Source organism: Cotesia glomerata, linkage group LG3, assembly GCF_020080835.1.
Source record: "Cotesia glomerata isolate CgM1 linkage group LG3, MPM_Cglom_v2.3, whole genome shotgun sequence".
In the NCBI taxonomy this organism is placed as follows: Eukaryota; Metazoa; Arthropoda; class Insecta; order Hymenoptera; family Braconidae; genus Cotesia; species Cotesia glomerata.
The window spans coordinates 9,394,557-9,416,943 of NC_058160.1; the positions used below are offsets into that span (position 1 = coordinate 9,394,557).

General features: G+C 32.3%; 1 protein-coding gene and 1 long non-coding RNA gene across 2 annotated transcripts in view; both read right to left on the bottom strand.

The window, feature by feature from the left end:
- The window catches only part of LOC123260515, a 98,789-nt gene that overhangs the window by 8,016 nt on the left and 68,386 nt on the right, over positions 1 to 22,387 (bottom strand). The gene's annotated exons all lie outside the window — the stretch shown is intronic.
- On the bottom strand, positions 1,604 to 15,475 carry LOC123261889. The gene is made up of 3 exons (XR_006508802.1): positions 15,276 to 15,475; positions 10,240 to 10,244; positions 1,604 to 1,616 (listed from the first exon to the last, which is right to left on the bottom strand). It is a non-coding gene; the product is annotated as an uncharacterized LOC123261889 (long non-coding RNA).

Genomic DNA, 22,387 nt, shown 5'->3' on the forward strand with positions numbered 1-22,387 from the left:
AGGGAGCCGGCAAACGCACCCTTAGGGCGTGTAATTGGACGGCGCGAGATTCCAAATCCCTGCTGATGGAAAAATAACACTTTCCTGCTGTGAAAATTTTTAAATAGTTAATGTTAAACGAGTGCGGTAACAGTGGAATGAAAATAAAACTCGGAGGGTGCACAGTAAAAAATTTTTCGTCATTCTGTAGAGTGTTAAAATTTGTGTGTTGAATATTACACTCTAGCATGTAGAATTTAACATTCTAGTGTGTTAAATCATTAAATCAACACATGAAAATGTTAAATTCTACACACTAGAGTTAATATTTAACACAAAAATTTTAACACTCTACATAATGACGAAAAATTTTTTACTGTGTGGGAGTGGGCGTGGCTCGCAAAATTCCGAGTATAACTAACACACACCAAGGTGATATTCCTGAAAATATCCCACTCAACACGGTCCAGTTGTGTATCGCATTGTTCGAGGCATTTTTCAGTTTATCCTTCCTGAAAAGGGATGAGGTATTATTACTATTGTTTGCACGGCTTATTTTTCAGGTCGAAGTTTCTTTGATTGATTGGCTTAATTGATGCCTATTGGAAGAAAAAAAATTTCTACATTTAAAAAAACATAAAATTATCTTGAAGAAAATTTTATTATATATTTTGATTCAAGAATTCCTTGCTTTAATTTTTTAGATTGATAGATTTTACAAATTCAATCAAAAGTATATTATCTTTGTGAAATGCAATAAAATTTGCTATTAAAAAAGAAAATTATTTTTAACTGACAATAATTTTATTTCCCTACTGATGAAATTATTGATTTATCAGAGGAATTCTTTAATTAAGAACGTAATTTTAAAGAATTTTATTATATTAAATCAAGTAGAAAAATTAATAAATAAAAATTAACTTGATTTAAGAATTATTTTTTCAATCAAGAATTTTTCACTTGAATCAAATTAATTTTCTAACATTATAAGAAGAAGATTCTTCATTTAAATAATTTATTTCAACGAATTATAAAGCTTACCAAAGATTTATTTTAAAAGAAATTTTTATTTATTTTCAAAGAAATAATTTTACACTGAAAAAAAAATTAACTTGAATCAAGAGAAAAATTCTTGAATCAAGAAAATAATCTTCAATCAAGACAAACAATTTTTGAATCAAGTAAACTTTACTTAAACTAAGGAAAGTTTCTTAGTTTAAGAATTTTTCTACTCAAATCAAGAAGATGAAGTTCTTCAAAATTATTTACTTGATTCATGTAAATTTTTTTTTCTGTTTATAAAATTCCCCACATCAATCAATAAACTTTAAATTCCAAAAGCCAACATTGATTAACTTTGATTAGAACTCGTGCTCTTTGATTGATAAAGGCCTCAAAGACAGAACAATCAATTAAGCTGTCGTCGAGTGAACTGCATTACTCAGTCCGCATAATACACTAGCGATAACCCACCGAATCGATGATTAGCTGTGATTTCCGTTTACGTAGACCGAGAGCGATACCGCCGAAGCAAGTTTGGGTGCCAGAGCAGGGACGTCCTGGTCTCATCACTAATCAAAAGACGAATTCTCAGGAGCCTCAGGCGTTGAGGGCTTGCAGACGGTCAATCAACGGTTCTTGGCCAGCTAATCGATTGATACCTTACACGCTATCTCTCTATCAGTAGAATTGCCGTCCAAACAGGAGCGATTCCTTATGCTGGCCTCGAGGTGTTGTCCTAGTCCAAAGAGACTTTTAATTCCCTTCGGCTCGGACTGGATCCTATCCGCTTCTCCACACGCTCATTAGGGCTTTATGGCCCGTCAAGAGCCACCTTCTCGTCCTATGCGATTGCTCGGAATAAGCTTGGCACAGTTTCAAGGTATTGTTAGCTCCCGATATTTTTATTTTTATTTTATTTTATTTCAATAAACAAACCCAACAGCCTAGGCCATTAACAGGGTTAATAATACAATTGTTAGTACATAAGAAAAATAAATTTTTGATGTATAACAAGATGACTTATAGCTAGCATAGTGATTTCATTCATTTCCACTCATAAAAATTGCTGAGTAATTATTGCTTATTACTTATTAATTATTACCTATTAAAAATTACTTATTAACTATTAATTCATAATTGCACATCTTTAACGCCACTTAGTTGCTAGATTGCCAAGTAACGCAGTTACATAGCCATTAGGACAATTCAACATATCAAGTGCAGGTTCCCATTGATAAAAGCGATTCACTGTATTAGAGATGCGATATATTGGCGCTGCCTGTGATAAGTTAGATTTAGCAATAGGTATGTACATTGGAGTTTGATTTCTCATACCTAAGACTGGTATCTTAAATTTAAACAGTGTTAGCAATTGAGGACAATCCACCAAGTTGTTAAATAATTTAGTTGCAAAGGAGAATTCCGCACAGATGCGTCTTTCATCGAGAGTAAGATATTCGCATTCTTTGCATAGCGTGAGATCTGCAATTCCCCGAGCCGGATAAAGTCCAGTTTTTTTCCAAATTAAAAATTTTAAAAACCTTCTTTGAACTCTTTCAATCTTAGTGGACTGTCCTGATTGAGTAGGAGACCATACTAGCGAAGCATACTCAAGTTTTGGTCTAACAAATGTATTATATAACAATTTAATGGCATTAAGATTATTAAAGTTTTTTGAAACTCGAGTAATGAACCCTAGCGTTTTCCAGGCTTCAGACATAATATTATTAATGTGCGTTGCAAAAGTAAGTTTACTGTCAAATGTTACCCCAAGTATTTTGACTGTAGTACTCTTATCTAAAATTTTTCCAGATATGTTGTAGTCAAAGTTGATAATATTTTTCCTCCGAGTGAGTGTTAATACGCAACATTTGTCAGCATTGAGTTGCAGCCCATTGTCCTTACACCATTGCACCATACATTCAATGTTACGTTGTAAAAATATGCAATCATTTAAATTATGTATTCTCATATACAGCTTAGAGTCATCAGCAAATAAATCAAAAGAAACAGGAAGTATGCTGTGCTAGATTATTGATAAAGACAAGAAATAAGAGAGGACCAAGGTTGGATCCTTGAGGAACTCCCGAAGTAGAAATATAGGGTTTAGACCTATATCCCATATAATATACAATATTTTCCCTGCTGACTAGGTATGAAGTTAATAAGCACATGAAGTGAGTAGTTAATCCTAGTTCACGCAGTCTATTAAGCAATATTCTGATGTCAACCTTATCAAATGCTTTAGCAAAATCTGCACAAAATACGTCAAGTTGTTCCCCAGCCGTAAGAGTTTCATTAGCAAGCTGAGTGAAATATACTAAATTAGTTACTGTTGAGCGTTTGGGCATAAAGCCATGCTGAAGTGGAGAGACAATGGGCTGAAACTCACTGAAGACTGTTTCATAGATATACATCTCCAGTACTTTGGAGAACGAGCAAAGTATTGCTATGGGTCTGGACAGAGTAACATCTGTCAAGTTTCCAGTCTTAGGTATGGGGCATACTTTGGACTGTTTCCAGATATCAGGAAAAGTTCCATGAATAATTGAAGATTGTATAATAATTGTTAGTGGAATACTGAATGCTTCAGCGCATTCGCGCACAATACAACAAGGAATACCATCTGTACCAGCAGACCATTTGTTTGGCAATTTTTTACAATACCTGATTATATCCAAACTGCCTGGAATTTCGAGATTACCAATAAGATCTGGTATACTATTATTAGAAAAAGTAATGTCAGACGAAACAAATACGCTACTGAAGAACTCAGCAAAGCCATCAGCTATCACTTGAGGGTCAGACTCGAGTTTATTGTTAACTTTAATTTCTCGCGATGGTTTTGTATTACTTGATAACGACTTAGTGTAATTCCAGAAGCAGTTAGGATCCGAGATTATATTGGTCTCAGCTTTTGCAATATAATTAGCTCGAGCTTGTTTGATACGCATTTTGAGCGACTTTCTAAGCTCTTTAAAGCGTTGCTCGTGATAAGCAGATTTATCACGCTTGGCCCGTTGACGATGATATTCCTTGTTTTTTAGATCAAAAATTATATCCGCTGTAAACCACTTAGGAAATGTCGCAGATTGAGGTATATGTGTTTTAGGTATTACCTCATTAAATATTTGATCAAGCTTATTGTACATTGCAGAACAGAGATAGTTGGGATCATAACTGTTAGAAAGATCAGACCAATCAGCTTGGCAGAGCGCATTTATTAGACAAGACTTATCGTACTTCCTAAAGTTATATTTATGACTAATAATATTTCCGTCATGATTTTTTTCCAGATTTCTGGATAAGCTAAAATCTATATAAAAAGCTGGATGATATGCATCAAGTCCAACCAAGGTCCAGTCTGATCTTTCCACATTACAAATTGTGTTTGATAATACTAAGTCTAAGCAATTGCCTTGATAATTAGTAACATAATTGTATTGCTCTAATTTAAGTAAATCATTAAAGTCATTTACTAGTGCAGATCTCGCATCATATAATGTGCGAGCCTGATGTCTGATAAACTTATTAATGTTGAAATCACCAGCTATGATAATTTTACAGCTAATATCACTTAAGAGTTCAGATAGTAATTCCAAGAAATCACTAAGTACACTAATCACTACTGCAGGTGGAATATAAACAACGATCAATACAAGTTGATCACAGTTCTCTACTAATCGAACTCCAACGATGTCGATGTCTTCAAAGATAGCTAATGACGAAGTATCAAAGATAGTAGTATTCAAAGTTTGACGAGCTGCAATCAGCACACCTCCACCTCTTGATTTTTTGAGTCATACGCCTATCAGATCTATTTACTGAGTACAGTGTAGGATCCAATAGCTCATTAGAATAAATTTTTGGTGTGAGCCAGGTTTCAGTAAGTGCTAATAAATCATATGTTAACATAGAAGATTCAATGAAAACCTTATTCGATTTCGTATTGAGGCCACGTACATTTTGATAGTACACCGAGTAGTTCATTAGTAGGATACTCTCATAAAGAGTTACTGATCTTTGTTCATCTGGCTCAGAACCGAAGTTCGAGCATGCTGAACAATAATCTGACGCGTTCCCCTGGTCACTATCTTCAGGTTCTTCTCCCCGGTAGTAGTACGCCGCTTCATCTCTTCCTTCAGGGTCAAGTACTCCTGCCTCTGCGCTGGTGTTTGGTCTCGAGCAATTACCAACTGCTTGAGCAATACAGGTAACTTCTTCTGGTTCTTCGATTTGATGAAAGCCTGCAGAATAATATCAACTGACTCAGAATTATTAAATATTATCTTAACTGGACGCGGGATAGTGCTATTCAATAGCAATTTACCCACACGAATGCATTTAAATTTAATTTTCAAGGCAGCTGCTGTTTTGTTTAATAATCTACAAAAACAATCTGTGAGTTTTGCATGAAGATTACCATTTTCAGTTTCCGAAGAATCATCCTCAGGGAATCCATAAGCCATAAGATTGGATTTTCTGCGAAGTCTATCATCAAACTCTTGGAACACATTGTGAGACGCCCCTGATACTGACAGGGCCCCAGAAGACGATGATACAATACTGTCAACTTTATCTTTTAGCTCAACAATTTCACGGTGCTCACTGATCCCTCTTGTGGAGAAATCTTTTAAAAATGTATCCAAGTTGTCGAGTCGGATTTCTACATTATCCAGCCGCCTAGCTAGTGGTGTGATCTCATCTCTAAAAGTTTGTTGAATGTCCTCAAGTGTGAACTGAAATGTTCCACCTGTATTCGTAGATTTTCCCCGTCCCGGGCCACAACATCTGATGAATCCGCCATTCTTGGCTAGTGCATCAATATTGACACACGCCTTGTGAAAACAACTCAGGCATTTTGGGCAGCTGACCGATTTGTGAAGTATTGGGACACTACAAGCCCTGCACGTTACATCCACCTGACAGTCTGTAAATGATGCGTTACATATATCCATCGTAATATATATTCCCGCCGTTAGAGGACAGCAAAACACTAAAGAAATTTATCAAGTTGTATTACCGAAATTTATCAACTGTATTACCGAGAATAATAATAAAATTATTGACGCCTCAATATTGGTTATGTCTGAGAACCGCCAAAAAAAAAGAAAAATTGGTACAAAAAAAGATATTTATTACACAGTTTTATATCACACAATGTTTTAAATATTTTTATACTCAATTATAAACACTCCAAACACTTAATGACTCACTAGGTGAATAACAAAATGGTAAAGACTGGAGAGATACTTTTACTCACTTCCACTCAGTGCGGCCATCTTGTATTAGTTTATTTAGATATTAACGAGTCAGCATTCGTGATATAACATTTCTCAAAATATTTTTTTTTCTTTGTACTTTCTTGGATTTGTTTTCTTCTATTTCTTCCGCCGAGGCTGCTGTAAAGGACAAAGCACCGAATTCAGACTTGCTGCTCTAATTTTTCGAAAGTAGAAGATCACTTCTTTGAAATGAGACCAAAACTAAAATTTAATTTTTATTAGCTTTAAAGTTATTGATTTTTGAAAACTAAGAATCTTTGATTACAAATTTTTAATTTTATCTGATAAGTTTAAAATTGAATATCTCAGAAAATATTGGCTGTAGACCCATGAAAGAAAAACTAAAATTGAAGCTGAAGATTTAAGGTTGCACGGACAGTACCCCGTAAGTCATAATAGAATCTAAATTTTTTTTTTCATTAAAATTAAAAATTTTAATACGAAAATTCATTACTATAATTTAACCGTTACCTTACATTATTATTAATTAAAATAATTAACAAAAACAATAAATAGTCAACGTTTGACTCAAGTATTTTTTCACAAAACTCAGACCTGGCAACACCGCGCATAACAGCTGTTTATATTTATCTAGCTGTGTAGTGTTGAGTTGAAAAACATAACCCATAAATATACACAGGAATTATTAAAATTCAAAATTCGCGCGTTCTGTTCTGTGCAATGTTGCCAGACTGCGCTGAATCACGTGGTTTTTTTATTTTTAAATAAGTCGGCCTGAAATTTTAAAAGCTTTCGTCAGAAAATTTTCATTTTATTTTTAACGTATTCTACGAAAGTTGATTGGCTGAAATACAAGTTTTTTGTTTTTTAATCTTCCTATGAGGTAGTCAAATAAATCGATATATGTGCAATCCGCCAATAGTCTCTATAGGCTAGATGTTAAATTTCAATTTTTTAATAATTCATTAAAGGATAACCTTTCGTCAGATCTAATCCAAAAAATTAATTTAGACGTATGAGATAGCAATTCATAACATCAAAAAATTAGCTTTTGATATTCACAAGTGCATTAGTGTCCGAACAACCTTAACCTTTCAAATGAGACCAAAAACAATCCTTAATTTTAATTAGTTTCAAAGTTATGAATTTTTAAAATTTGAAAATTATCGTGGTGAAAATTTAACATTTTGCTTAAAAAAATTTTTTTTTATTTTAAAATTCAATAACTTCAAAAATATCAATCGTAGACTATCAAAATAAAAACAAAAATTAAAGCTAAAGACCTGATCTTCAAAATGAGTCCAAATTCAACTTTTAATTCTCGATAGTTTAAAAGTTACGACTAATCAAAGTTGAAAATCTTCAAAAAAACTTTCACATTTCAAAAATTTTCAAAAAAAAAAAAATTCCTTCTCTTCAAACTCATATTAGTATTCTCAATGAGTATTACAATTGTATTCCTCAAAATATTTTTTTGCTCGACGAGCAGAAAGCGTCAACTTTTGGCCCGCTGCGCTAAACGAAGTTGCCCCTTTCTGCCTTCGTCGAGCAAAAAAATAGTATACACTTCACAGGAAGTAAATAAGAAAGCCTCAGATCACATGTTTGTTGACCTCGGCTTCGTCTCGGCCAACAATTACATGTGATCTGAGACATTTCTTATTTTACCTCCCTAGGTGTGTAATATACTATTCTTTTCTTCTTTGTACTTTTTTGGATTTGTTTTCTTCTATTTCTTCCACCGAGGCTACTATAAGGGACAAAGCGCCAAATTCTGATTTGCTGCTCTAATTTTCGGATAGGTGAATAGATGCTGGATTTTAAGGTCCCTTCTGTGGATGTAGATGTTGATGAAAGTGATACAGTGGCTATAAGGGGAAGTAGAGAAGAAAGAGAAGAAGGGGAGGCTCAAGAGGGTGGCAGATATATAGATGGAGTATCCTCCAAACCGGCTGACCCAATTCTCCTTTCTTTCTCTCGTCGAGGCGCTTCATACCAGCCAGAAACCCCGGTTTGTGAGCGGAGTTGATGCTGGTATCTGGATGCTCTGGGACAGATGCTGCTCTATTCAATGGGAACATCCAGCGGTGGCTCCTTTCTCGAATATTAATCCTAGCTTGTTCTCTTTTTACAGAAATAAATAATGGTTCGAGTATTAAGTCAAGGATAAATATTTAAGATATTGGTCAGCTATCAGCCACCAGCGAACCTTTTTTCCAGGTTTTTTCATAAGCCAAAAAAAAGAGGGAAAAGCTTCTATCCTTTTTTTGGCTCTTTTCTTGGCTTTGGGTTTTTTTCCGGCTGGCGTTCAAGATTGAAACGGGTAGGCTGTTTGCCGAGAGTTTTTGTACGTTATTGTGCAGGTCTAATTGGCACACTTGGAGGCTGCTTAGAAAATATTCTATTCTGTGGCGGCTCCAGAGCCCTTCAGTCGAGTAGCTGGCGCTTTTGTAAGACACGTATTTCCTGATGCTGTTTAGGCCAACTATTGTTTCGAGTAAACTTTAATACTTTTGTTGGAGCTAGGGAGGTGTAATGTTGAATTTACGATTGCCTTTTTGCTCTTACTGGATCATCAAACTAGCTTTGAGAATAAAATGAAGGAAAAAGGACCGTTTTTTTAATAAGGGTGAAAGCTTATGCGAAAAAATATCGTGAATTTATGCTTCTTGAGCTCGGGTTTTGCATTCGAGACGGTGGTCCATTTTTAGGATGACTTTTGAGTCACTAAGCAGTTTCTTTTATATAATTCAGTGGATTTACTCGATAAAAACGATTCGGCAGGCTGACATTTGGTAGAAATATTGTTCTCGTAAAGTGTATCCGATGGTATTATTTATTTTAGATGTATACATGTATTCAGCGGATTTAATGTCAGGATAATTGGAATTTAACAAAATAAATATTTGGCAGAGTCTATAAGCAGGACTTGACCTATTTCTTGAGGCTAGACTATTGAACCGCTTTAAAGATTCAACTTTGCGAAAATAACTGTAATTTTCTTGGATAATCATTTACAAATAGATAGAATAAGGATTAATACATAAATCATAGATTGAAGTCGTTAGATATTTTTATATATCACTTGATAAAATAAATTGAAAAATAAATTAGCTACATGTCCGACATGTGTCGATTTTTCCACTTTTAATATTTCAGAACACTAAATTTGAGAATTTAACTTTAGTTCGATGTGTTGTTAGTTTTTTTCCCTTTCGAGCAATTCAATTATGGACAAAGTAGTTTACTCGTTTGTTAATTAATTACGTCTGTTATTTCCTACTGTAAATGTTACGATATTTTTTAATTTTTTTATTATTAACGTACCAATGAATTTACATAATTTTGTAATCAATTGAATTTATACTTCGTGTTTACGGTGGGTTTGTTTATTGTCATTTTTTTACGCTCGTATGTTCGCTCGCTTGTGAAAGTTATCAAAGAAAATAACGCTGATAGAAAAATCTGTTAATATTTAATAAGATTTGTTAACTGTTTATAAATTATTTTTCAACATCAGATGGTTTAATTGATATTTTTTATTAGTTAATCCATCATTTATTAAATAAAATTTATTAACAGCCAATGAATATTTGTTAACAGCTCATTTTTATTTTTAACGACCGTCTTATTTTTTTCCATAATTGGAAAATGCAATTGTCGCTTAAATTTAAATAAGTTAATGAATAATTCACTCAATTTTTGAATTCGTATACTACATTACCATAGACTCTCTGAAAAATTTGAATTTTAAACTGGAAATTTGAATATTATGCAATTTCATTGATTTCTTTCCAAGTTTTCAAAACTTCTTTCGTTCGCGCAACTTTAAAATTTTTCGAAAGTTTTTTCGCACAATCTTGTTCGTATTGTTTCAGCAATTAAAATAACCTAACATTTTTTTTAAAGACCATAAATCATAATACTAATAAATATTAAATAACCAAGGGAGTAAAAGACCAAGAGAGTTGTTTGTTACAAAGCTTGAATAAATTTCCAATAAAGTGTTAACTTAAACTTAATTGCCAGGGCAAATCCTCACGCAGAAGTTATCAAAGTTTAAATTTATACTGACACAACACACTACCCCAAAGTTATAATGAATAGAAATAGCATTAATACAATAATAATAACAATTATAATAATAATAATAATAATAATAATAATAATAATAATTAATATTCATGATTGAGATTGAGTGGTGAACAATATCAACGTCCTGAAGCTTAAATTCTCTATTTAAACAATGAATTAAATCATTTTTCTATTTAAATTAACAAAATAAAATTTATTTCGACTATTTTTATTTAAAAATATCAAAGAACCATTCTTTAAGATATCTGTAAGACAATTTTTTAATTCAAACGTCGATTCATAATTTTTCAATAAAAATTAGTTTTGAAAATTCTCGATAGATGGCGCATGATCGCTTAATCTTCTCACTACCGGAGAATGAAATTTAAAATTAGATTTTTTAACTATCTTATTTCATAACACAATAATTGAAAAATGTATTGACGTAATTTTTTCAAAATTGTTCCACTGTTTATTACTTTTTGTAAAGAATCTAACGTTAATATTTATTTTTATGTTTTTACTGTAAAAATAAAATTTTTTATTAATTTATTCTGCACATTTTTTTCTTCTACAGAAAATTAAAAAAAATTTACTGTTCAAAAATGTGACAGTAATTATACTATAATTTTTGTTTTAATAAAACTTGTCAATTGACGTTAATAACCACATTATATAAAAAAAATATATATATAAAGCTAAAAATACAATTAAAAATTTATTTTTGATTGTTAAATGAGGCCGATACAAAAATTAACAAAGTCAAAAAATTTAATCATGGATTGATACGATAATTTTTGAGTATCTAGACTATATCCGAAGCTTATTCACGATCCATAGATCAAACCGGAGAGATTAGTTCCTACATTAAGTAACCATGTGTATTAGACAGATTTCTAAAGAGAAAGAGAGGGAAAAAGGTAGCAAAAGCAAAAGCAATAGCCAAAGAGTTTGAGTTGGTACGGTGACCTGGTTACCCGGCGTGTATTTCAAGCTATCCACTGAATTTCTGTGTGGCATTTCCTCTACACTAACCAGCAGCTACCAACACACCGCCCACCCACCTATCAACCCTCTGCATATTCCTGTATTCAGGCTCAGTGGGTGTTGGTGTGTGGATATGTGTATATTCTCTACACACATGTCTATGGATAGAACATATAGCTATCAAACTCGAAACTGTTTCTTGAAGAGTTTTCCAGCACTCGCCGCACAATACCGCCGCAAAGGCGATTATCAATAGCAAGTCTCCCGCCGCCATTATACGGAATAGATATACTTTTTGCAACAATATGGAGCTCACAATCCGGTAAATCTTGTGCTTGCTTCTGGTCATACTACTGGAAAACTACCAAAGATAAGTTTCTAGGGAATTATGTTCTTCAGAAAAATAAATTCTGGGGTTCGAAATTCGATATCTTCGAAGATACCGATTAGAGACCAATGAAATACAAATGAAATTTGAAGTTTAAGATCTCTTTTTTGAAATAAGACCTAAAATTGAACTTAATTTTAATTGGGTGCAAAGTTATGAATTTTTGAAGTTTAAAAATTACGAATTGAAAGTATGATATTTTGTACAAAAAATGTAATCGACTTCAATATTTAATATCTCATAAGAAATTGGTTGGAGATCAATAAAACATAAATAAAATTTGCAGCTTAAGATCTCTTCTTTAAAATGAGACCAAAACCAACATTTAATTTTAATTAGCTTTAAAGTTATTAATTTTTGAAAACTAAGAATTTTTAATTGCAGATTTTTTATTTTATCTGATAAAAGTTGTTAAGTTTAAAATTTAATATCTCCGAAGATATTGGCTATAGACCCATAAAATACAGACAAAAATTGAAGCTGAAGATCTAATTTTTCAAATGAGACCAAAAACAATCCTCAATTTTAATTAGTTTCAAGGTTATGAATTTAAAAAATTTTTAAATATTCTTGGTAAAAATTTAACATTTTGCCCAAAAAATTTTTTTCGATTTTAAAATATAATAACTTCGAAAATATCGATGGTAGACCCATGAAATAAAAACAAAAATTGAAGCTAAAGACCTGATTTTCAAAATGAGTCTAAATTCAACTTTTAACTCTCGTTAGTTTAAAAGTTCCGACTAATCAAAGTTGAAAATCATCTTCAAAAAAAATTTTCAAAGAAAAAAATTCTTTCTTTCCAAACTCATATCAGTATTCTCAATGAGTATTACAATTGCACCAAGTTCCCACAATAGACCATAGAATTCAACTGATACTTCAAGTATCGACTGCTAATATTCCAGCAACTACTGGCGCTTGGGAATTATTATATTTATATTTTATCACAGCCTTTAATATTTTTACCGTGATTTACTTTTTTCAATATCTATAAACGTGAAACAGATTTTTAATAATCGGCCAAGCGAAATAGGTAGAGTAGAATTTCAATAGTAGTAATAACAACAATATTCACAATAATGATAATAATAATAATAATAATAATAATAATAATAATAATAATAATAATAATAATAATAATAAATCAGAGCGCTCGACTGTGATTTCTTATCCTGGTAGCAGTTCCTTCCTGGGGTAGTGTCGTTAGTAGGTTTCGCGACAACATTTTCACTAGAGTATTTTTTATTTTTCTCAGGAAAATCTGTTGTGAAATTCTCAACGGAAGACGAATAAAATAAAAAGGGAATGCAAGTAGACCTAGATGAAGACGAAGATCGAGACGAATAAAATGGAGGGCTCGTGGGAATCGGAACGTGAATGCATGATGTGCGGTGGAAAATTCTTGCCTATGCTGGCGTCCAATAAACATCTTTGTATGCATTTGTGTGTGGGCGGATGAGTGAGGCAGATATTTGCTCGGCGGAAAATTGAGGAAGGAATATTTAAAGCTTCGTGACATCTTTGTGCTGGAATAGATGTCGCTTTCATTAGACACAAAAGTTGTTGAAGTGAAAAAATACAGGTTAAAGATGCTTTTCTCTCACTAACATCATTATACCGCTTTTTGTATAAATATTTCAGTTTACTTTTCTATATACTATTTTATTTTGTTGTTATTATTGTTCTTACTTTTTCGAGTGGTTTTCCCAAGATTAAAGTTACAATACAAACATTATGTTTATTCAAACTACTCGAGTTTAAATGCTACATTTTAAAAATTTGTTTTCTCTGCATCAAGCTTTCGACAACCACTAAATCATATTTAAACATGCTTTTTCAAATAATGATATTAATTTATTGCCAGATGAATCTCAGACCGACCATTTTATGCTTTTTAAACTTGAAACTCCTACAAGTTACTTTTTTACATAAAGTCAACCATTATGTCACGGTAATATCATTAGTAAAGTATATTATGTCATCATTTAGTCTTAAGTAAAATCACGCGCATGCGTGTTTTCCATAGGATGAAAAATGAATTTAAAATTGTTAAAACTATGTTTTATTTTGTTTTAATTTTCAATTAAGATAGAAGCGCCAATTATTGACACTAAGAGATATGGCTAGCATTACAATTTTTTTTCATATTATTATTATTTTTACTTGTATACCGTTTTCTGGTTTTTACAAGGCTAATTGTCTCAGCTTTTCCGCATATAGTCTTTTTTCAACTCTTTATTATCAACATATGCTCCGCTCTATATTATCAACACAATCTTTCAACTCTTTTATTATCAACATGTTCTCCGCTCTTTTTATAATCAACATGTTCTCCGCTTTTTATAATCAACATATCATTTCGCACATAACTCTATTCTCAATGCGGCTGTGGACCGACTTGTGCTTTCTGTACTGTATTTACCCTATTCCTCACCCCTTTCTATCGGTTGTTGGAATAGTGGCGATGGGGAAACCACAGAGAAAACCCATGCCAGTACAGTCGGCTACCGGAGCGATCTCCGACGGTTGGTGTTGGAACTATTCGAACAACCGTCGGGGCTCGAACCCTCGCCTCACGACATGATGCACGAACGAACTAACGTTTAATTTTTTTAAAAATTGTATTAATAAGTCTTTTGCCTGTAGAATGAATGCCTTTTAATAGCACTTTCTCAAATAAAATAATTTATTTCGACTGATAAAGTAAATCGCCCGAATACACCATTCATTTATAGGCTGACTAAATCAAGTGATCTAACTAAAGACAAGCTGTTGTTCCAATTATTCACATCCATTACTTTAAAATTAATAACTATTTAATTGATAGTAAATATGTAATATTATTGCATGCCTTAAGCGCGAAGCGCGCAGGTATGCTCTACTCTCGCCTAAAAATCGTGATTTCGATTAAAACGTGATTTTCATAATTTAAACGAAAAAAATTATGGATAAAAAGTATATTGAAATAAATAATAGTAACTATAGAACAAGTTAAAAAAATTTTCTTATCGATTAAATAAGATTTCTCAGAAAAAACTCGTTTTTCTGATGAATTAAATGAATAAGAGCGTGGTATTCACGGGAGCTATGGGCTTGATAACACCACAACTTTGTCAAAAATCACTTTCACGATTTAATTTTTTTTTTGTTTTATTCCTGCACGGAGAAAAAAATTTTGCTATAAGAACTCTATAGTAGTTAGTTAGTTGTAAAAAGTTCCAGTAGGTTAACGTATTCTTATAGTAACAATACCGTTTGGCTCCTGCAACTCTACATCCTTGAGCTCTGAGAGCTAAACGTTATTTACCTCTCACAACTCTACAGGATCGTTCTAAGACTATAACAAATTTTTGGAAGTCTGCTTAATAATTTTTTTTTACGATTTAGCATTGAAAATTTAATAAATACATGCGGCAGAATGAATTTATATTGCCAACAATAATTGTATATGACAAATAAGAATAGTATTATAATAGAAATAAGATAATAATAGAATTTATATTACAAATAAAAATTATTTGTAAAATAAAAATATGGTCGTCACAAAATTATCTCATTATCTTAATTATATCAATAAATATTGGACATAAAATCACTACCCTGATGGATCCAAAGTGCGGTAGACTACGGTAATGTACGGCAAATTTACGGTAGGGTACGGTAGAGTACGGTACGTACAGCGATTAACCGTAATACAGTATGACACCGTAAATTACGGAGATTTTACGGCAAAGTACCGCGATTGTACAGTAATTTACCGTTATTGTACGGTAAGATACCGTGATTGTACGGTAAAATACCGTAATTGTTAGTAAAATACTATAATTATCCGGTAAAAAAGTACTGTTTTTGTACACTAAAGTACCATAATTGAACGGTAATGTACCGTAATTGTACGGTAACTTATCGCTAAAATAACGTATATTTGACGGTAGGTTACCATTGGAATACGGTAGTGCGGAAAGTTCAGAAGTATATTTTCTACCGTGATTTCACCGTACGCTACCGTAATTATACCGTAATTTTACCGTTCTATACAGTATTTTTACCGTTCTTTACTGTACGTTACGGTGTTTTACGGTTACTACCGTGCGAGTAGAATGCTACTGTATTCTACGGTGGCCATACAGTATATCGACCGTATTTTTACCGTATAATACCGTAATTCTACGGTATTTCAGATCCGCCAGGGTACCGTATATGCACAAGAAAAGATAAACGAAAACAAATTTTATTTTGTTTTAAATGGGGTCTTTTTAATGTATTCCGATAACTTATCACTTATCACAATATATTCAACTAATAAATTAAATTAACAGTCACTGCAAATGAACTTTGAAAAACCATAAATACAAAACTGTTCTAACGAAATTCAATTTGATAAAAAAAAAAAACCTATTTCCTTAAATAAATGAATTGGGAACTTAATTGTCCTCATATATTTTTAATAATATGGATTAGTAACAAAATAATTCTGTTTGTCATTTTAGAAGGTTATGAAATATGTCAGCGCACTGGATTACTGCGCAACGTAGAGCGCTCCCAACTATACCGTTTGGCTCTGAGAACAATCCCGTAGAGCTCTGAGAGCTCAACAACATTGAGTTATCAGAACTAAATAACATTTTGTTACTGTAACTCTACAACGAACAGTAAACTGTGTATAGTTGTGGTAACTCTACAGTTACGTTACCAGAACGAAATTTTTTTTTTCCGTGTGAGGAAGTTTATCAAAACCCTTGTGAAAATTGCGTCAAAATAATTCCGTTTCGATACAGTTAATTTTTTTCGATTGTCAGTTCGGTGACTTTTTCTGCGATTTCCGCAGCCATATATATTATTTTTCATAAACAGAATTGAAATAACTATAAACAACCCTGATAGCCAGCGCTTTCTCAGTAAGTGTTGACTTCCAGCAGTTACGGTTAATTTATACATCAAGTTGGCGGTAATTCTTCACTCAACAACAGTTGTAAGCAAATTGACGGAAATCTACGGCCGCAACTTGAATACAAGTTAACAATCAAACTTGTAGTTAAATTTCTTTTCAACTTTACTACAATTTGACGGAAATACTTGTACAGCAAGTTTTGACGTCTATTTGCAGAGTAAGTTATAGGTAACTAATAGGTAATCGCTCGCTTTGCCAACTCTTTCCGTCAAGTTTGCTTCAAATTACGGACGTAGATTGACAGTAAGTTATAGGTAAGGTGGCTATCAGGGAAGCAGAAACTATATATACATGATGGTATAATTACTAACTGTTTTATCATCCGTTAAAATTTTTCTTTAGTTCGACCTACAGAGGGGATAATACTACTCGCGGGAAAATTCAAATTAAAAATGAATAATTTTTGTTATGATCTAAATAATTTATGTATGACATGAACGCTTAAGGCATGCTCATTTGGATTTTCCAAACTTTTTATTTTTCATACTTTATTTATTTATAAAAAAGAAAATAAAATCTGAGTAGATGAAACAAATAATTTAAAATTAGCGTTTTTAAAAGAGTCCTTGTCTGACCAAAATAGTTAGGGAATTTAAAGCATAAAGATTGTTTTTAATATCGTAAGTAATGAAATAAATCTTTAAATAACATAAAGTGTCAATGGGCGCTTTTACCTTCAAGTAGTTATTGTTAAAGTTTCAAATTTCTTTATTATAAGTTTCATGAAAAATAACATAAATTGTCGATAAATCAAAATAATTTTTCACTTTTTAATATAATTTTCTATTTTACTTTTTAAAACTAATTTTAATTTCACACTTGAAGTAACAGTGCGATTGCAGGGAAATATTTAATATTCCCGTATTTATATTTGTACTTATATATATTTATATTTATATTTACCATCAACACATAATACCTCGAAAATAATTAAACTAAAAAATTAATTTTCTGTTTCATGAAAAATGTTTGAAATCGAAAACATTTGGCTAAAATCGAACCAATTGTTGCTCAACCAAGGAATCTTCGGAACTGACCCGAGCGACGATTCAGTGGGTACCCAGGATTTTAAAACCCGCAGAACTAGGGAAGCCGAGCAGAAGAAAGTTGACTTTGTCCTCAGAAGCATTCCGCATAGGTTTCCACCAGTGAATCGAAACTGGTCCACGGAAAAGCTCAACAAACGGTTTAGTTGCTGTCCAGAACGAGGGAGAATAAAAAAATTAGCAAGTCATGAGTGGAGGAGGATAAATAAAAGGGAGCTGGAAAAAATAGAACCGCCTTAGGCTGGATGGGTTTGCTTGGCCAAGACTAAGACTGGGACTAATAAAAAAGAAATAGTAGCAAGGCCGTGACTATTAGTGCCGGTTAAGAGTGTGTAAGCCAGCCGAAACTCGAGGCAGCAGTGAATGGAAAAAGTATAAAAGCGCGAGAAATATAAACTAAGGTAATGGAAAAGCCCAGAGAAAATTCCACTTGAGTTAATAGTCGGAGCTGGGATCTTGAGAGTTTTGTTGAGCTATGCAGATGTTGTTCCTAGTGTATAGGAAAGAGTGAGTGCTACGACTGGTACACGCTGAGCTTAATATAAATAAACATATTTCAGCGAGCTAGGCTCCAGGATCCGGTGGATGTATAGAAGACAAGTTACTGGATGAAGAGACAAGATGAACACAAGAGACTGAAACAAGTGTCTGCTGGTAGGCTAGACAGACGTTTCCATGCGTCTGATCCTAAATTGCTGGCAACACAAGTTAATACCAACCGCGTCATCTTGTGTTTATTCGCTCATACGCTCTGACTTTTAGCTCTACTTAATTTAACGGCTCTTGGAAGGAGGTTTTAATTTTTTAGCGGTTTTAACAGCAACTTGGAAGTTGTTTTATGTAATTAATATTTTATAATTAATGTGAATGGTAGGTTTTGGAATTTTGTATCTTTGGATATAGTGGTTGTAAAATTTAAAGCTGGAGAAATCATCTTTGAAATGGGATCAAAAAGAATTTTTTATTTTGATTCGGTGCAAGGTTACGAATTTTTGAAGTTGGAAAATAATTTATAAACGGAAGTTTTATATTCTGCAGGATGAAAGTTGTTGATTTTTAAATTTTATATCTCCGAAGATATTTGTTTTAGACCAATGAAATACAAATGAAATTTAAAGCTTAAGAGCTCTTCTTTAAAATAAGACCAAAAATGAAGCTTAATTTTTATTAGTTTCAGAGTTATGAGCTTTTGAACTCCAAAAGTGGATAATTGAAAATGTAACATTTTGTCGATAAAAAATTTTCGGTTTCAAAATTCAATATCTCCGAAGATATTGGTTAAAGACCAATGAAAAATAACTGAATTTGAAGATAAAGAGTTCTTATTCAAAATAAGACCAAAAATGAAGCTTAATTTTAATTAGTTTTAAAGTTATGAATTTTTAAAATCTGAGAATCAATAATTGAAATTTTTTAATTTTGTCTGATAAAAATTTTTGGTTTAAAAATTCAATATCTTCGAAGATATCAATCGTAGACTATCAAAACAAAAATGAAATTTGAAGCTAAAGACATCTTCTTTAAAATAAGACCAAAAACGAAATTTAATTTTGATTACATTCAAATTTATGATCTATCAAAGTTTATAACCTCAGTAAAAGATTTGAAATTACTTTAATTAACATCAAAGGATAATCATAAAAACATATTCAAATCATAATTACTAATACCTTCAATCAGATATTCCGTTTGCACTCGCCAAAGTTAGAAATCGAAATTTGAAAGCATCTCGAAACTACTTGATACTTCTCAGAGTTGAGTAATAAATTGTTGGATTACTCAATTCCAATTTCCGCATCAGAGAGTTATCATACAATTTTCGATTCTCCGTAGCTCCTCTATTGTTATTATTATCATTATCGTTATTATTATTTATTGGTGTCTAACATCTTGACACAGAAGTCATCATATTACTGCCAGCAAAAACTCATTGAGACGAAATGAACCGTAACTGAGTGAGTGTGCACGAGAGAGTATGACACCAGGCGGAAAACATGGTGTCGTCATCGTCTTTAGTGATTGAGCTTGCGTATGGGTGCCACGTATAATATAGGTGGATACATTCCTCCACTGAAAGTAGTAGTACAAGTCAGTCTAGCTCTGTATATATAATATAATATAATATAATATAATATAATACTTGCGGTGTGATATGGTGTGCAATAGTTGCCTCAAGGGGACACCAAACCACCAACCAACCAACCTACCTTCCTACTATACAAGTCTGATCGCCACTCGAGCGTAAGATTATATCGCATAAACTCACTCCAGCTCTCTACCCTTATTAAATTTCTACCGACGTTTTCGTATTCGCGGAACTATATTTATAAATGTGAGAAAGTAAACGTACACCACGGCTCCCAATGCATGAGACGTGTTTACAGGAGGAGTTCGAAATAGCAATTTATAGGAGCAAACTATCGAGGTCTCACTGCCGGGCTCCATTGAAAGTACGAGAACGTCGTTTAGCAGCTTATCGATTCGTCAGCGGCCAATATGCCAAGCATTAGCTGCTACCGAGCCCGAGCCCTACCTCTAGGTCAACTTTATCATCTTCCTTCAGTCAAGAACTCTGGTGATAGCGTCTACTAGCCGAATGTCCGACATTGTGTCGATTTTTCCACTTATAATATTTCAGAACACTAAATTAGAGAATTTAGTTCTGAAAAATCCGTCCGGTGGCTACAGAGCGGCTTTTCTCGCATGATGTGCTCGCTTTTTTTATATTTAACAGTCTGACACTGATAAAAAAATTTGGTTGTGTAACTTAGGCAAGACGGAGAAAGCTCTATTGTTGCCGATTGTTTTGTTACAGTTTTCAGAACTTTAATTCGATGTGTTGTTTGTTTTTTTCCCCTTTCGAGCAATTCAATTACGGACAAAGTAATTTACTCGTTTGTTAATTAATTACGCCTGTTATTTCCTACTGCGAATGTTACGATATTTTTTAATTTTTTTATTATTAACGCACCAATGAATTTACATAATTTTGCGGTCAATTGAATTTATACTTTGTGTTTACGATTGGTTTGTTTATTATCATTTTTTACGCTCATATTTTCGCTCGTTTGTGAAAGTTATCAAAGAAAATAACGCTGATAAAAAAATCTATTAATATTTAATAAGATTTGTTAACTGTTTATAAATTATTTTTTAACATCAATGGTTTAATTAATATTTTTTATTAGTTAATTAATCATTTATTAAATAAGATTTATTAACAGTTAATTGATATTTGTTATTAGTTGAAAAATATTTTTTAACAGCTAACAAATTGTTTATTAAACACAATATATTAACTGTTAATAAATATTTTTTGATAAATATTTTTGAACTGTTAATAAACATTTATTTGAGCCCATGAATAAAAAGTAAGCGTCGAAACTCTATCATATGAATAGATAAAAAAATTCAATAGATCAGTTAAGTTAGTAGATTTTTTATTAAAAAAATTAAACAAATAAAATAAATAATGGAAAGTGTCGATAGTGGATTACAGAATAATTTATTTTATACTGGAAATTATTAATGTAATATTGTAAGCTGGATATTTATTAATTGTTAATAAATAATTTTTCAACTATTAATAAATTTAGTGTTTCTCTCTAAAGAATATTTATTAAAAGTTCAAAAATAATAATTTGTGCTTAATAAATTAAATTATTTACAGTCAATAAGTTTTCTTTTTAAGTAAAATTGAGCATGAAATACGATTAATGTGAGTGTCTTAACATCAAAAGCTCTTAAATAATTACTAAAGAGATTGAAATCCCGTAAAAACACTCCTAGATCCATAAAACGTCAGAAACTTATCCTCAACCGAGCAATGTTTCACAAAATGATGGAATTGAATGGCCCCTGACAGCAGAAGCAGATAAATAATTGCCGACTGGGATGGCAACATTTAATCTGGTATCTTATCTCATCGTCATTACGTCCTTCAGCTCAATGACCAGCCAATGTGTCCGGCATTGCGGCGGTACACCTGACCTAGGTGCAGCATTTACCATTAGATATCTTTCTCTCTCACTATCACTATCACTATCACTATCACTCTCCATTACAATACACATGTGTGTGGCGTACCATCATGACTTTGTGTAGAGCAGAGAGTATCTAACTAACGGGATAGGACATCAAAGAGTCAGCAAGATGAAAAAGGACAAGAGAGAAGAGATAGAGAGGAGAAACTCGAGCAGTAGAGCCTGGCTTTCCTCCATCGGTCGATAAAGGGCGCACCATTGTCGCGACATTATTTGAGTGTATATAACCCTCTAGTAGTATAACTCGCTCGCTAAATTTCACGGTGGTTGCTGGCTGGGAATCCACTCTGTTGTGTACTACTTGCTTCACAACATGGCGACTACCGTGGGAATACCACATACATTCATATAAATATTTTATAAATATACCGAATACTTAACTGTTATAAATAATAATGAATTTATAATAAATGTTTATCAATTGATGATGAATTTTATTTAAAATAGCAACTTTGTGATTTTAATAGTTGATTTATGATAGTTTATATACAAATGTTACAATTGAATTATTCTACAATTATATACTGAAAAAAATTTTTTAAATCAAGTAGAATTTACTTAGACGAAAATTTATTAGTTTGAGAATTTTTCTGAAGAGTCTCGATAAGTGTAACATCAAAATGAGCTTACAAAGTTAAAAATATCATCAGTGGAAAAATTACAACGTC